Below are 15,655 nucleotides of genomic sequence, written 5' to 3' on the forward strand. Positions count from 1 at the left end.
TTTTATACTGTCTAAGTGTTTTGTTTTATAATTTGAATATGTGTTCACTGTAAGATTACTAATAAATAAATAAATACATATTTAAGTCTTTACATTAAAAATAATTAATTTTGTTATTTGTAGAACACATCCGAGTTCAAAAGTGGAAGAAATTCAATTATATTTGCTCTATAATATAGTATTATTACTATATGTTCAGATTTCATTTTAACGTTGTTGAACTGCTGAAACGGCTGACTTGTTTGTTCTAAATTTTAACAGCTGAAGGTGCGCGATACACCCACAGCTCGCAATCATAATATTATGTATGTGTGAATAGGTGTAAGTTGTATTTAAGATATTGTTTTATAACAATAAATTAGATTTGAATACAGCTATCTTATTAATTTCTCGTTTCCTCTTAAAGTGGCGAAGACTCAAGCCCTTAATTATCGTGGTGAGCCTGCTCGATAGCTTTGAGATAATTCCACCACCTCAAACCTTTGATACTACCCGTAGGATTCCGTGTTACCAAAGGTCTCTTGGTGGAGACATCCCGTACTTATTTATATATCCACTATACATGTGTTAGGGTACGTCTGTAGGGCTGTTAAGTTCTTACATCTCACCCTCTTATATATTTAGTTATTTAGTGCAGCTTGCTCATAAATACACTACATATACTATGCAGATACTCCTGACATTAAATACATACACTTTTAACTACAGATTTCACGATCCACTGACTAGCAAGCCGTATACAATATTTATTAGATTTAAATTATTAAGTATCCGTGTGGTATACGTAAAGGTAAAAATCAAGATATAGGACACACAATACTTCGTCATCGTTTCGAAGCTTAAGTTTAGCGGCTTACTGACCTTTCATATAACTCCGCAAACTAGTTTAAATATAAACGCTGCTAAGTTCTGTTGTTAGGTATTTTCATTCACTTTTGCGTAATATTTGGGGTAAAGATAACGTGTGATGTGGGTACTCTGACATGCGAGAATATTTTTTCGTTGACAGTTGTGGGAAAGATCTTTACACCTAAAATACGACTTAAAGTTATCTAATACCTGTAGTACTGATGCCATGCAGTACAAAAGCACAACATTCGAGTCAGGATCACAATTAGGAACAGAAAGCAAACCTCTCTGTTAGCTGACATGGCGTCGCGATCTTATCTGCTGGATTTTCTGTGTTAAAGATGCTGCCGAAATGGTGGCAAATAAAACGCTGCTTGATTAAATAATGTCTCCAGGCATTTTTAAAGCGGGGGGAAGAGGTAACAATTAAAATATCAGGGTACATAACGGGTATACAAGTAATGCAGTGTTTTTCACATAAATGTGTGCGAAAGATGTTCACTAAAAATACGACTTAAAGCGTTTGACGTGTTGTGAGACAGCTTCTCATTAATGTTCGCTGTCTATTGATAAACATGCTAAATGATATTTTGTACCCTGTAATCTTTGATAGTGCTACGGGCTATGCCAGCCGCGATCCGACAATATTATTTAAATGTATGAGCGGTTCATATATTTATCTTTACTTATAATTATAGAATAATATAATCTCCTCTTACAGGAGACTCTTAATCAATCGGAATCTAATAAAAAATACACTTTTTCACAAAAATAAAATAAACTATAGACAAATAATACAACTTTTATCAGTTCACTCAACGTAAAATGAAAATGTTTGTTAAATATCAACGTTTTTATTAATTTATACGACATCGTATCGCTTATGAACCTTGAGTTACCAATTCAACCTGATTGGCTATTGACAAATGCAGTCTATAATAATAATAATAAAACCTTTATTCATGACAAATAGGTTGTGACAAAATTCATAAGTCGCTAATCCCTACACTAGGGAGTCCCTGTGTTCTGGATAACTAGACAACAATTATTCCGTTGTACCACACATATTTAAACCATTAAAAAAAGTAATTTTAGTGTTACAACTATGTATTTTAAGACATTAAGTATGAGTGAGTATGTGAGTGTGTAAATGGGTGTGTATGCACATGTATTTGAGAGTGTAGCTGAGAGTTGTTACGATCATGTACTGTGTCTGTGTCCTCAAAGTCTTGCCAAGTTACAAAGTAAGGCCTCTATAGCATCGAAATCTAATATTATTGTTATATTTTTCATTTGAAAATCCCAGTTTAAGCGATTCTACAGTTGAATTTCTCATGATCCCTCAATTATTTATTCATATATTCGCAACGGTATTGCTATTTCAATTCTCCATTCCCGTAAATAAATTGTATTTACATAGACGAAACTTTGCATGACAGGTATCTATTTCGTATGTCTAGACGTTAATAGTTATTAGTATATAGATATGAAAAATAAGCCACGAATTAAATGCACTAAATAATTTAACAATAATTCGTAATTTTCCAATCTTTACAAATGTTATACAGATTAGGTATATAATTTTTTCTTGTAACTCGATGTCCTAAGTTCCTTCAGCACCACTGACGAGTAAAGTACCCCTTCATGAGAAAAGGCTCTTCCAGCTTCTTCAAATTTCCCTACCCACAGCATTATTTTTCTATTCGCTTCCTGCTAACACTTTAACATCTTCTATCCACTTTTTTCTCTTGTCCTTCTTCCCTTTCTATATAGTTGTCTTTAAAGTCCTTATTTTATCTGTGCAACTTCCGAATCCTCTCTTTCTCGCTTCTGCAATGCCTATTTCCACTTCTGTTATAGGGTATAATATAATTGACTAGAAAAATTAGCATGCAAGATAGCACACTTGCGTGTGAGCCTTAATATATATATTCTTATATCACTAACCTCCTAAAGGCGATTAAAAACATGTCGTCCAGTAATTTAAAAATGGAATAACCAGTAGTTAATAGCACGATATTGTTAGACGTGACAACATTTCCAAGAAACGCGTGTGGAATGCACGAGATTGCTACGTATTATCTAGAACGGCAATTGTAAAGAACATTGGGATAGCCGTAATGGTCCCGTACTGAATGAAATTGCTTGAAAGTGTATGGCGTATGTCCGATTTTATCGAATCTTTTGTCTTGTTGCGAATTTTTACAGATATTGTTTGAAAATTGAATTAATATAACGTCCACGTATGTGTTATACTTTTAGTCTTACAAATAAAGTCGATAGTATTTAGGTACAGAAGTTTATTTGGTAAAATATTCCATACATTTACAACAGCAAATAAGTATATTCATTATGCTAGTCAAAGCAAAATGATTTTTAAAGCAAATGATTATTTTCTAATATACAATTCAAATTAGATGAAGATATTTATATTGGAGAACATAGGTTACTTGTTGTAAACAAACAACTGAGTTCAATTTACTTCCCTTAGAGTGTAATCAAACTGAAAACCTAATTTCAATCAGAAAGGCTTCCGATGTAACACGAGCAAATTATACCAAAACAAGATCGAATTGCAATATAATTACAAACTGAACTCTTCAATTTGTTTTTGATTAAAATTGTTATTATTAAATTAAGGAATCAATGCAAAATTGTACATTAATTATTAATCATTTCAATTATATTAAACTAAGTCCGAAATATTAGCTTGGAGGCTAGCTAAAAGTCTTTTCGCATTTAGTATGTATGAACTTGTAATAAAATCTCTTTAGCTATACTATTTGTATCTGGCTGGTTATGGTATCATTAAAAGTTTAAATTTTAGAGAAGATAATTTCAAATTCAAAATAGGAAAATGTGAAAAAAAACCTCCATATTTGGGTACCTCACTGTAAGAAACCTAATAAACCGTGTACTCATTTGTAATTCTTTATTACGACGTATTGTAACCGAACCAACGCGGGGCAACCCGGGTTAGCTCGCAACAAGGTGATGCTGTGTGTGTGGTGGGATTGGAAAGACAATATTCATTATGAGCTGTTACCACCAGACAGGACCATCGATTCAGAACTCTACTGCGAACAACTGATGAGATTAAAGCAAGAAGTTGAGTGAATAAACAGAAGGGGTGTGGTTTTTCATTATGATAACGCTAGACCTCACGCATCTCTAGCCACTCAGCAAAAATTAAGAGAGCTTGGCTGGAAGGTGGTAATTCATCCACCGTATAGTCCTGACCTTGCACCTTCAGATTTCCACCTGTTTCGATCTCCTCAGAATTCTTTCAGAAGGCAGTGTCAGGTTACCATCACGAGAGGACTGCGAAAACCAATAGTCGCGGTATTTTGATCAGAATCCCCAAAATTTCTATAGCAATGGGATCTTGTCCCTACCTACAATATGGCAGAAAGTTATCGAACAAAATGGTACCTACATACTTTAATTAAATGTAAATAAACTATATTAAAACATGTTGTGAATTTTTCCCTAACCTATTATGTGTACCCTATGTCAAAAACGTGACGATTTACGAGAGTTAAAATTAACGTTATCTCACGACTCTGAATCTTACCTTAGACGTGAATCGCAAATTGTTCTAAATTTAAAAGACACATTAGAAGTAACATTTTACAAGTATTACAATATATTGTACGAGATATAATATTTTTACTTGTGCTGTATATTTGTGTATATTTGCGTCGACTTGCTAAATCAAATTACACTCATTCATTTAATTGTCTATATCTTGACGAAATGATATAACCTATACTTTTAATCAAGCTGTGGTTTAATTAGCGCTAACCATCTCGAACAACAAATGGTTATAATTTAGAGACCATGGCTCGTTTCCAGGAGGACATAAATCTCTTTAGTTTTATATGTGCGAAAAAGATTTCCAAGGTGATCTTATGTTTACAAGGTTCATATCGACAAAGTTTTTCTTTTATGAACATTATTTTATTAACAGTATATGTATTATCAACTACGTCTAACCATACATTATATAAGATCAGTGTTAGCATTGCGGTTAAGCGAGGTATTAAATTCATATCAGAAAATTATTCCAAATTCAAATGTTTCTAAAGACAGAATATTTTTCAATATATATGTTATTTCAATCCAGTCAATGTTAAGTAAATCGTATGGCTCTTCAATATACAATTCCAATGATCCATTACAGTACAACGAGGTACAAACGACTCGCCGATATTCGAAGCTTTGAATTTCAATCATAAACATAACTCAGCTGGTTATTTCCCATGCTTTTTATTGGGCACAATTAAGTTTTTTTTTATTGTTACGTGTGATTTCTTAATAAAAACGTCTAATAAGCAATTTTTATATGTAACAGACCTGCTTAAATTATATAGGTTATTAAAACAAGGGTTTAAATTAATATATTTGTTACCATGGTAACGATGTAATATCCACACAAAAACGTAACTTAACCGTTTTAGTAAATGTTTCTTGTATATGCAAATAAACGTTATTTTGTTATTGTAGATGTATATAAAGAATTACAGATAATATCTTCGGTTTGTCTTAATTAACTTAGATGGTATTATCACCGGTGTTGCTATGTCAGGACGATTTATATCTGTTAAGTTAATTAATTTTTTTCAAAAGATTTTCACACAGGTAAAAGATAAAGCAGCATAGATTTTTTATAACCTTGTCCGCCTCCGTGGCTTAATAGCAAACAACTTGGTATTAAGTCGTACTTTCTAGCTACATACCCCATTACTAGATCAAAGAGGTTCTCGGGGTCGCTTTTGTATCCTGCCGAGACCTCAGCGCATAGCCATATGACTTCTAGTGACTGACTGACTAATAGTGGATTACATAGGAGACGTGTGAATCATTAACTTCTCTCGCAACTCTCTCAAGAGTTATCACTTTCGGCAGATTCTTTAAGCACTGCTTAAAGGTTTGTTACGTAAAATAATAAATCCACAACGTAATTACTTTGGTATTAAGTAAATGTTATATACTGTGAAAGTTAGAATCACATAAATCGAGAACAAATTAACGGTCCCGTCGAAACTCTCGACGTCCCTCACATTTCAGCGCTCAGGTGTTTCTGCTAAGGGATACTTGAAACATCAACTGTTTTGTATCACTTACGATCAAGGAATTTTAACGATTTGATAGTAAATTATTAATCAAGCTTTATAGGATGGCGAATAGGCACTTCACACAATAGTTGATTTAAAAGGTTTACCTACTTTATATAGAAATCATAGACAAAATTTAATATCTGCTCGAATTTTTGATTTACGAATAAAGATACTCATAAAATTATAACTAATTATAATTATAACATTTGCTAAGACGTGAGGCTCACACGCGAGGTACTTTGCTTTAAGTGTTTAAAAATATTGCCTTCCATAATTATTCTTATAAGAAGCTCGCACTCGCTTGATGAAAAGTCATTTTACCAGCTATAGTCGAAGTTTTAAGTCTAAATACTAATCTTGGTTGTCTTACTGCCATACTATAGGAACGTATAAACGAGTCGTTTTAATAGTATTTACATTGATAAATGTAAACTAGCTCGTAGTCAGGTGGACAGCTTTTTATGTAAAGAATAATGAAGAGAGAGCGACAATTCAAATGCTATTTTAAATCAGCTTTTGTCCAACAAATCGTGCGAAAGTTTTTGGTATGGTTTTATGTTCATAATAAAGTTTTCCATCAAACCGGTTTTTTTATAAAACAGGGAGCAATGGACAGACAATCTCGATGCCGGAGGGGTCGCGAGTGCGTTGCCGGCTTTTTAGGGGTTTTTTGGTTGGTTCGGAAATATTACAGTGGGCAGCTGGTTCCACATAGTGGTGGTGCGGGGAAAAGACTGCCATAAATAACGCTTAGTTGTGGAACGACGGACGTTGAGAGTATATAATAATATAATTACAATAATAATTTTAATGAAATAAATGTCAATGTAAAATATACTTACCGGATAGGTACTGGAAAGTGATAGATTTTACTCACTGGATATATTATTTAATTCTGGCTTGTGAACACTTGTGAACTTAAACTTAACAACGTTTTTAATCCAGTAAAGTAAATCTATTATGCGAGGTGAAAAATATTACAATGTTGATACACAGTACTCTGTAATTGCATCCTATATGGGTTTCTTCAGTTTGCCCTTTTTGATTTATTAGGAAATCCATTTAGATACCCCCACGCGATGTCACTTGATAATGTAACGCGGGAAATGTGGATCGGACCTACAAAACCCCAGCCCCATCTGTTCATCATGAACAGGAGGTAAAGTAACGTTGTCCCTTGATCCGAGAATCCGTCAAGAGCGTCTTCTGCGGTAGTGTGTAGTCCAACTTTTCTAAATGTTAGGTTACCTCACCTCTATTGCCCACGCATTGGGTACCATTATATATTACTTGGTTTCCTACTTCCAATAAATTAATAATTCAGTCTTTAGATTCTATATTAGTGTGAATAAAATGTTCAGGGCACGAAGATTTTTAAAAAATATCAGATTCACCTATATTTATAAAACAGAATACCGACGACCGTCAATTCGTTCTTTTTACAAAGATAATGTCTGATATTCCTGAATACTTCTAAAAACAGTACGTATTGATTTTTCATTTCAAGCTTACTGCAAAGGGTAAAATTTCATATCCATATCCATTGTATATAACTCCCATTGATTATAGGACTGATCTATACGTATATTCTATAGGATGTTATGATAAAACAAACGCCTCGCAATCCCGTGGTTGTGAGGTCAAAACTTCATATTCTTTGTATGCAATTAACACAGTAACTGGCATTTTCTGACCCTTAAACCGATAAAGGGCTTTTAATTAACGAATAAAGAACAGATAGTTTCCGATACCAAGAAACATATAGGGTTGAAGCCTCAAATGATTAATTTATTTTTACCTGGATATTTTATGGATATTTTTTGTAGATTGGATACTAATTGTACCCTTGGTAGATACTCCCCTGAGACGAGGAATCCAATTAATTCAAGGGATCAAGTTGAAGGTTTAAGACTTAAGTTACGGTCGTAAGACAAAACTTTTAAAACAAAAACTGTTTACTTTTTAATTTTTGATACGCTGTAACGTTAGCAAAATCTTTATTTATTTATAGGTGTGTATAAATAAATTAAATACCACTGTGTTACCATTAATATTATTTACAGCTAATTGCTAACTTAATGTTTAAATTAAATAATGTATACGTAGCTATTGCTCGTGAAATTGAAATAAAGTTTGAACTCAAACGTTAACAAAAAAGGTGCTAGAACACAACAGTTTATAGTCTAATCAAATACTATTACAATAACTTCATACAACTGTAATTAGGTTGCATTGCGCTTTATTGAGAGAAAAAACTACAAGTACAAATCCGTACGTCTGGAGCAATATATGTTTCTAATTAAGTTTCTTGTGATGGAGACCACAATTACGCAGGATTCAAACAAATTACTTAGTCCAAAGTTTTCGGACCAAATTTAGAAAACAGAAAGTAATCATTGTAAATCTACACAACGATTTAGGTTCAGACTGGTTTGAATAAAGTTCTCATTTAATGATAATTTTATTGAAGTCATTTGAAACCGCTATTAATTAGAAATATATTTAGAAAACTTTAAATTAAAGGTAAATGAGATTGACAAATAGCATTACAATATACAAAAAAATGAATTAATGAAATACCATATTACCTATGTTATTTTCACTATTAATTTATTTAACAATGGAGATAACTTTATTTCTTAAGCTGTATGCCGTGCAGGTTGATTTAATAAAATAATATATAACATATAAATATTATTTATAGCCATATTTATAGGTATCAAATGTATTTAAAACATACATTTTACCTACACACATAAGTTAATTATATGAAATATTCAAATAAAAAGTAATATAATGTCACGCAGATGTGAGTGTAGCATTGCTCTTCACATAACACTTTTAAAACGAAAACAAATACTTCTACTGAGGATTTATGCATATTACGAATACATAATTCATTAAGCTCTCTTGATATAACGAATTTCTTAATACCTCTCATCCTATCTAAAGTCTAAAGCGATTCATCACTGAAGCTCTCATTCATTTCCACTCCTAGTTCCGTAGGAAGCAAGGAAATATTTCAACAACTTAAATAGTTCAACCATTTTAGCGCTAGAATAAATACTCTTAATCCCGGGTACGGAGCGCTATGTCATTACATTTTATAGGTTAAGAGTCTCTAAACACGGATTAGGATAATAGGATTAAATAATCACGTAATTCTCGTACATATGCCTCGTAAAATGAATAGTATTAATGACGAGTGATTTATTATTTGTCGTGACAACGTATGGCCAATTAACGTTTAGTTTAAGGGGCTAATTAATGAATTGGCCGCAAAAATATTCCAAGCTACGTGTTTTTTAAATAGGTTATTTTGTACTGAAATTCAAATGTAATAAATTTCATTTACTTTAATAAACGTCATGATACCTTAATAGTTGTGTAGGTTGCATTCATTTATTTATCGTAATCCTACAAGGATTACGGAAAAACATAAATTATAAATAAATATATATATATATAGCCATGTACAAAAAGGTTCAAACATTTACAAAATCAAAAAAAAAAATTAAATACATTTTACTAGGAAATACCTAATTCCGCTGTGTTGTATGGTGAGGCTGTGTATGTAGTAGTGAGGCAAAAATAAGTTTACCGTTTCTGGATGCTATACAATGTCTTACACCCACAGACATAAACCAATCCTTAATTATTAAATCGTTGCTTATTTGAAACGTTTGTATATGTTTGATATTTATTCTACCTTTAGATCAGTTAAATGGGTACCGACGTAACACTATCCGAGCGTCGCTTATCATCCTTTAGAAATTCTATATTTGAAAAGTAGATTAGATCTTGACTAAAATCGAGCCATAAGACCGTGTTGAATATAGAGCAACAAAAGTAAATCGCAGAAAAGAAACCGGGAAAGCGAATAGAGTCGAGTGAAGCGACAAAGCCGCAAACATCTTGAATTATTCGAGTGTAAAGTATCGGTCTGGACTCAGGCTTAAACATCGAAAATTTTACTCTTTCCCACAAAATATCGCTTTCAAAATAAACCCTTGTTATATTCTACTATCCAATATTTTCTACTATAGAAAAACTATTGAATTGTTTAGTAATGCTAAAAATGCAACAAAACTGTACGTTTGAATTAACAACAACTTCAAGTTAATCTCAATGTTTTTTTAACTAAAACCATATATTTCCAGAACCAGCGAATAATTTTAAAAATATTATTTATATTTTATTATAACAGATATGAAAATATTTAGCCTTAAGTGGCCGTTTTTAGCTCGCTCCATTTGTTTCCATCTCGGGGAAATATAGTCAACACAGCCGCCGCTGTGGTTTGCAGCATCTCCATCGTCTTTTCCCATCTCAGGGCTGCCATTCAGTAGTGAATCTTGTCCATTTCTCACGAATTGCTCTTGTCATATTATGTCGACCATCGCAATTTAAGCATTAAAACAATTTAATCAGTTACAGTTACACAAGTAACTGATTCAAAACGTCGTGCTGAGGGTCGATGACAACGCTTCATCGCCTCTTGGTATTACACTATCCTATTCTCTCCCTGTGGAATATTTTCTTTGTTTTACACTTAGCAAAATGTAATTAAAAATAGATCAAGCAGAATAAATACAAAGAATTATTTTATGCTGGCTTTCCATGAAAATATTAATTACTAATGGAATTTTCATTACGATACTCAAGTGTTTTGTACCATGTTAAACCGTTACGTACATTATTCCCTACGGTAAAAGTACTCTATACATAAATATTAACTCATGAAATCAAAGTCTGTGTTCACTCATAGTCAGCCTGCAAGCACACTATTTGTACTCGCATGCGAGGACTTTGAAACTAAAATAGTTTCCTCATAAGTTTAAAGGAAATGATCCACTATCTTAGTATTCCCATACTTAATTTCTTCGCCTTCTTGCGGAGTTTCTACGTTTAATTAATATGTTTATTTACACGAACAAGTTTTGTTGGATATTCGATATGTACCCAAGTGTAATTATACAAGCGGAAGCTATATTTCTACTCATAACTAAAATTTCTTAACATGAATTTGGTTTGGTGACGGTTGTTGTAAGGATATTGTCAAATAAAACACTTTGTATGAAGCTGGGTTGTTGCCCAGACTTACTGACTTTAATAGTTTAAAATATGAGCTTATAACTAACATAAAATTAAGGGTAACGTTACGGGTACGATTGCGACGCTAACAAAAACAAACTTTTCTTATCTGACATTTATGTTATTGGGTGTTATCGGAAACGACAATGTTAAAATACAACGTATGAGTGTGGTAAAAACTAAAGGGCTCAATATTAGCTTCAAGTGTGCGATGATTGTTTACATTTTGTTTACGCTTCTAATTATTAACTAATATATTTACGTGTACCTAAACTAAAGTAGGTTACATATCTTATGGTCTGAAAAAAAATAGGCCTGATTGGGCTTTCTCATTAGATATAAGTTTTGTTATTGAGTGAGTAAGATTTGTTATCTAGGAAGAAAGATTTTCTTTTAATTCACAAATGCAAGTTTACTATTGCTATGGTAGGATTGTCTTCTCCTCAGCAGCATTCCCAGGCTTAAGGTCAGCGTGTTATCAGGATTAAAGTAATGTTTATGACGTCGGCATACTTCAGTTATGGATATGTAATTAGTGACTAGTATTTATTTGACTACGTAAAATGTCTTGCTTTCTACAGGCAAGAAAGCATCTAAAATAAAAATAAAAGTCTTCTATGCGTTTCAACCCGGATCAATTATGTTTCGATTTGCCAGATAAGCACTTAATGACACGGTTACCAGAATCAGTAGAATCCTTATAAATAAATTATGTTAGATTTTTTAAATTATAAATTTAATTTTTTTATATAGGTTTATGATTTAAACGAGTCACATCATGAAAAGTACCGAAAGGCAAACGGCGCAAAGGCCAACCTCAATTTAACGAATGGCGACTCAACCGAACGTAATTTAAATATCATATCATAATATATATAATACGAAATGTTTGTATTAACTTAAGACTAATTAGTTATTTTAAACTTACTTTATTTACTAAAAAGGATATGTAATATATAAAGCGTCCAATAACACCACTTACAGTCTCTATTAAAGTCTCTGTTCAAAGTGTATTGTTGTGTAAATCACAATACTTTACTATACATCATTGTTAATTTTTGTAGGAAATTAAAAACTTTATTTTTATATTCTAAGTAATTTGAGAATGCTCTAGTTTCGTGCAAAAGTTTATTTCACACAATAGGTAGTGTTGCTCAAACGAAAAGTTCTTACGTGCGACCCTACCTCCGCGCCTATTCTCTACGCGACAATAGACCAAATCCACCCATTTTCCATGAATAATATTACGGACGACGCCTTATGCAAAAAACCTTTTTAAATGTTGTGCTAGGAAACTTCATTAAATAGTCTCACGTATGTAAAAAACGTTTGTATCTAGAAGTGGGTTGGGATTATCAATTATCACCGGTCAATATAATAAAACAACAGTGGTGCTACAACCCTAACTTTTAGATATTTTTGTTATGTAATTTTTTTTTCTAATAGGCAAGTGTGACCAGCCTTCTGAGTTAGCCACACGTCGTCCACTGTTTAAGTCTATGGCATACCGGTTTTCTGATGTTCACATAAACAGAAAGTCAATTGGTACAAAGCCGGGATTACTAACGACCTCAAGGTTGAAGCCACAAGGCTAAAGTGATTATATTATTATCAACATAGGTTTTTTCATATTTATAGTAAACAATAACTTAATATTGTATTGTATTTGTTAGTATTGTCAACTTATTTATATTATACAAACTTTTTAGGTCTGGACCTCAGATTTCTGTATCTGTTTCTTGATCATTTGTTAATCTTATAAACAAGTAGGTGAATTTTGGGTTTAAGGCAAGCCGGTTTCCTCACGTTGTTCTCCTTCACCGTTCGAGCGAATGTTAAATGCGCACATAGAAAGAATTTCCATTGGTGCACAGCCGGGGATCGAACCTACGACCTCAGGTATGAGATCTGCACGCTGAATCCACTACAACCAACACTGCTCTTACTACATATATAATATAATTTTTTTCAAATAAATAATCAAACCATTAAAATATTAAAACGATTCCAGTCAAAAATCCTCAAGATGATTATCAGCCACTAATCTTTGGTTGAACTTTTAATATTATAAAATAAATTTTACAGGCTGAGGCGAAATAGTTCCCATACATAGTTACCCAGTTGTTCGAAAGGGAATCCACATTTACCCGGTAAAAGAGAAAATCCGCTAGAAACCTCTTGGGTGATAAACAACCTATAAAGTCACCGGACGACTCGCTAGCATTTGCCCAAAGTCTCCTGTGACAGTATAGCGAGATATATTATAAACAAATTGATTTATAGATATCATATCGTTTATTACGAAACAAATTAAGAGAGGAATATTACTTGGACCAACACAATTTACGTAAACAATTTAAGAGGATGACGCTTATGATATTTCTGATCCGATTAGTGAAATTAGTTAGAGGAATTATTTAGGTCCGGTGGCCATGGCATAGTTTTGAACACATGAATATACGGAGTTCTCCTCTGTAGGTGTTTATTTAGCCGAGTTTACGCGAGTTGAACCAAATTATTCGTAATATTGACTTTTCCAAGTTTCGTATTCCCGAAGTCAGCAGTATTAAGTTAATCTATGTATAACTGGAAAGTGAATATTGTAGCAAATATTTATGGAATATTTATACAACATATCTTATAAAGAGATTCTGATTTATATTTCAATATTGAATTTGCGTACCACGTAATTCCAAGTTTACGACATAATCGCTAAGGGAATTGAAATACCTATCTCATTAGGTTTCGTCTTAAGATGTCATGATCATAAAGGGTTTTTTGAAATGCCAATGCCAGCAGTTTATTAACTAAAGTAAGACAGAAAAAAGTATCTAATAGATTGGTTTTAGAGAGTAGTATGGTCGGATGTTAATGTTGAGATCATTTCGCCACTTTGGCATATGATGCGTCTACAGTCATAAAGAACAACTTCGATAACGATGGATTGATGCTTTTTATGTTATAATTTTGAAGAATATAAAGAAGTTATTATTTTTGACGCATTTTTTTTGTCACACATTAAAAATTATTTTTTTAAAGAGTTAAGACCTCCTCCAGACCTTTCTATTCCACCCTTTACCGTCCCATTCTTGACCAAAACTTCTCACCAAGTAAAAAGAAAAAAATTGGACAAAATATCTTGCTAAATTCTGTTTCTAAGCCATTTATTTCGCATTTCACACAAACAGCCCTAACAATAAAGTAAAATAACCTAAATTTTCATAATAAAGACAACGAAGAAAGTTTTCATACGTTAATTAAGATGTATGTAAAGTTTTTTCAAAGGTCGAACAAAATTATGTTCCTACACTAATGAGTTTTGCGGTAAAGTATTTTTACAAAAGAAATTCTAGGGATATTTTTGTGCCTTAGGCTACCCATCTGTCTGTTTTGGTACATATTTATTTAAAAGTAAAATAAGCTACTGCCGTATTATTTTATAGCGAATAAAAATCTTAAACAAAACTTATTGGCAACGCGATTTTAATTTAAATAAGTCGATAGAGATTATGAGAATATGAGTGCTGTAAAGCACTCGAGTTATCTAAACAATCTGATAATTTTTCTTTGAATTTTTTCCAAAAACAAAATTAATAACACGTTTTAATATGTTGATATTTAAACGTGTAATTAATATCTTTCGACTTATTTAAATTAAAATCGCGTTGCCAATAAGTTTTGTTTAAGATTTTTATTCGCTATAATATACGGCAGTAGCTTATTTTACTTTAGATTTTACATGAAGAATGAGGCAAAATCCTAATGAAGTTGGCAAAGTTTGGATTTCATAATTCACTGAAGTTGCTAACTTCGCATTAAGCTTGTTATGGAGTTCCTTTATGATGAAGAGATATTGACATATTGGAAACAATAATGAAGATTTGGATAATTTGTTTCAGAATATTAAAGACATTCACGACTTAGTTACAATTTGTAGATGTATTTTTTTTGAATTAGCAAAATATTCGCATTTATCAACAAAAAATTGTAGGTATCTCCGTTGATAATTGTTTTTATCATAACAAATGTATGTAGGAAGTGAAGACATCATAAGCTCCGAATAATCGTGATAACTCGAACGAATACTACACCCTCCAAAAATATAGACATTTAAATTTGATAAAAATATTCAAATAGGACCGGATCAATAAAATACACATGTGTCTTGTGTATGTAAATATAAACAATGAATAATTTAAATTTTAAGTTGTTGTACAAACTCAAGAGCCAATAAAAAAAGCTCTGCTGATGAAAAACTTAGTCAACAAATAGATCAAACTATTGAACTTATAATTTTGGTATCATATTAAAAGGTATTTAGTTGCAGAGCAAATGGAAAATAACTTGATATTTGATCTATGCCACAGACTACATACAGTTATTGAAAAATACAGACTAAAAATTCTTAAACGTGACTCGCACATTACGAAGTAAAAATTAATTACGTGTTTGTAAATGTTAAACGTATTTATACGTTTGGTAAAATAACTGGAATGTTTTTAGAGTAAACAACCTCACTTGTTGCCAAAGGCTGTTTTGTTCAATGCGTTGTTGGTTCGTATAATTAGGAGCGTTTGAGAACGTCCTTTGTG

Source organism: Pieris brassicae, chromosome 4, assembly GCF_905147105.1.
Source record: "Pieris brassicae chromosome 4, ilPieBrab1.1, whole genome shotgun sequence".
NCBI classification, from domain to species: Eukaryota; Metazoa; Arthropoda; class Insecta; order Lepidoptera; family Pieridae; genus Pieris; species Pieris brassicae.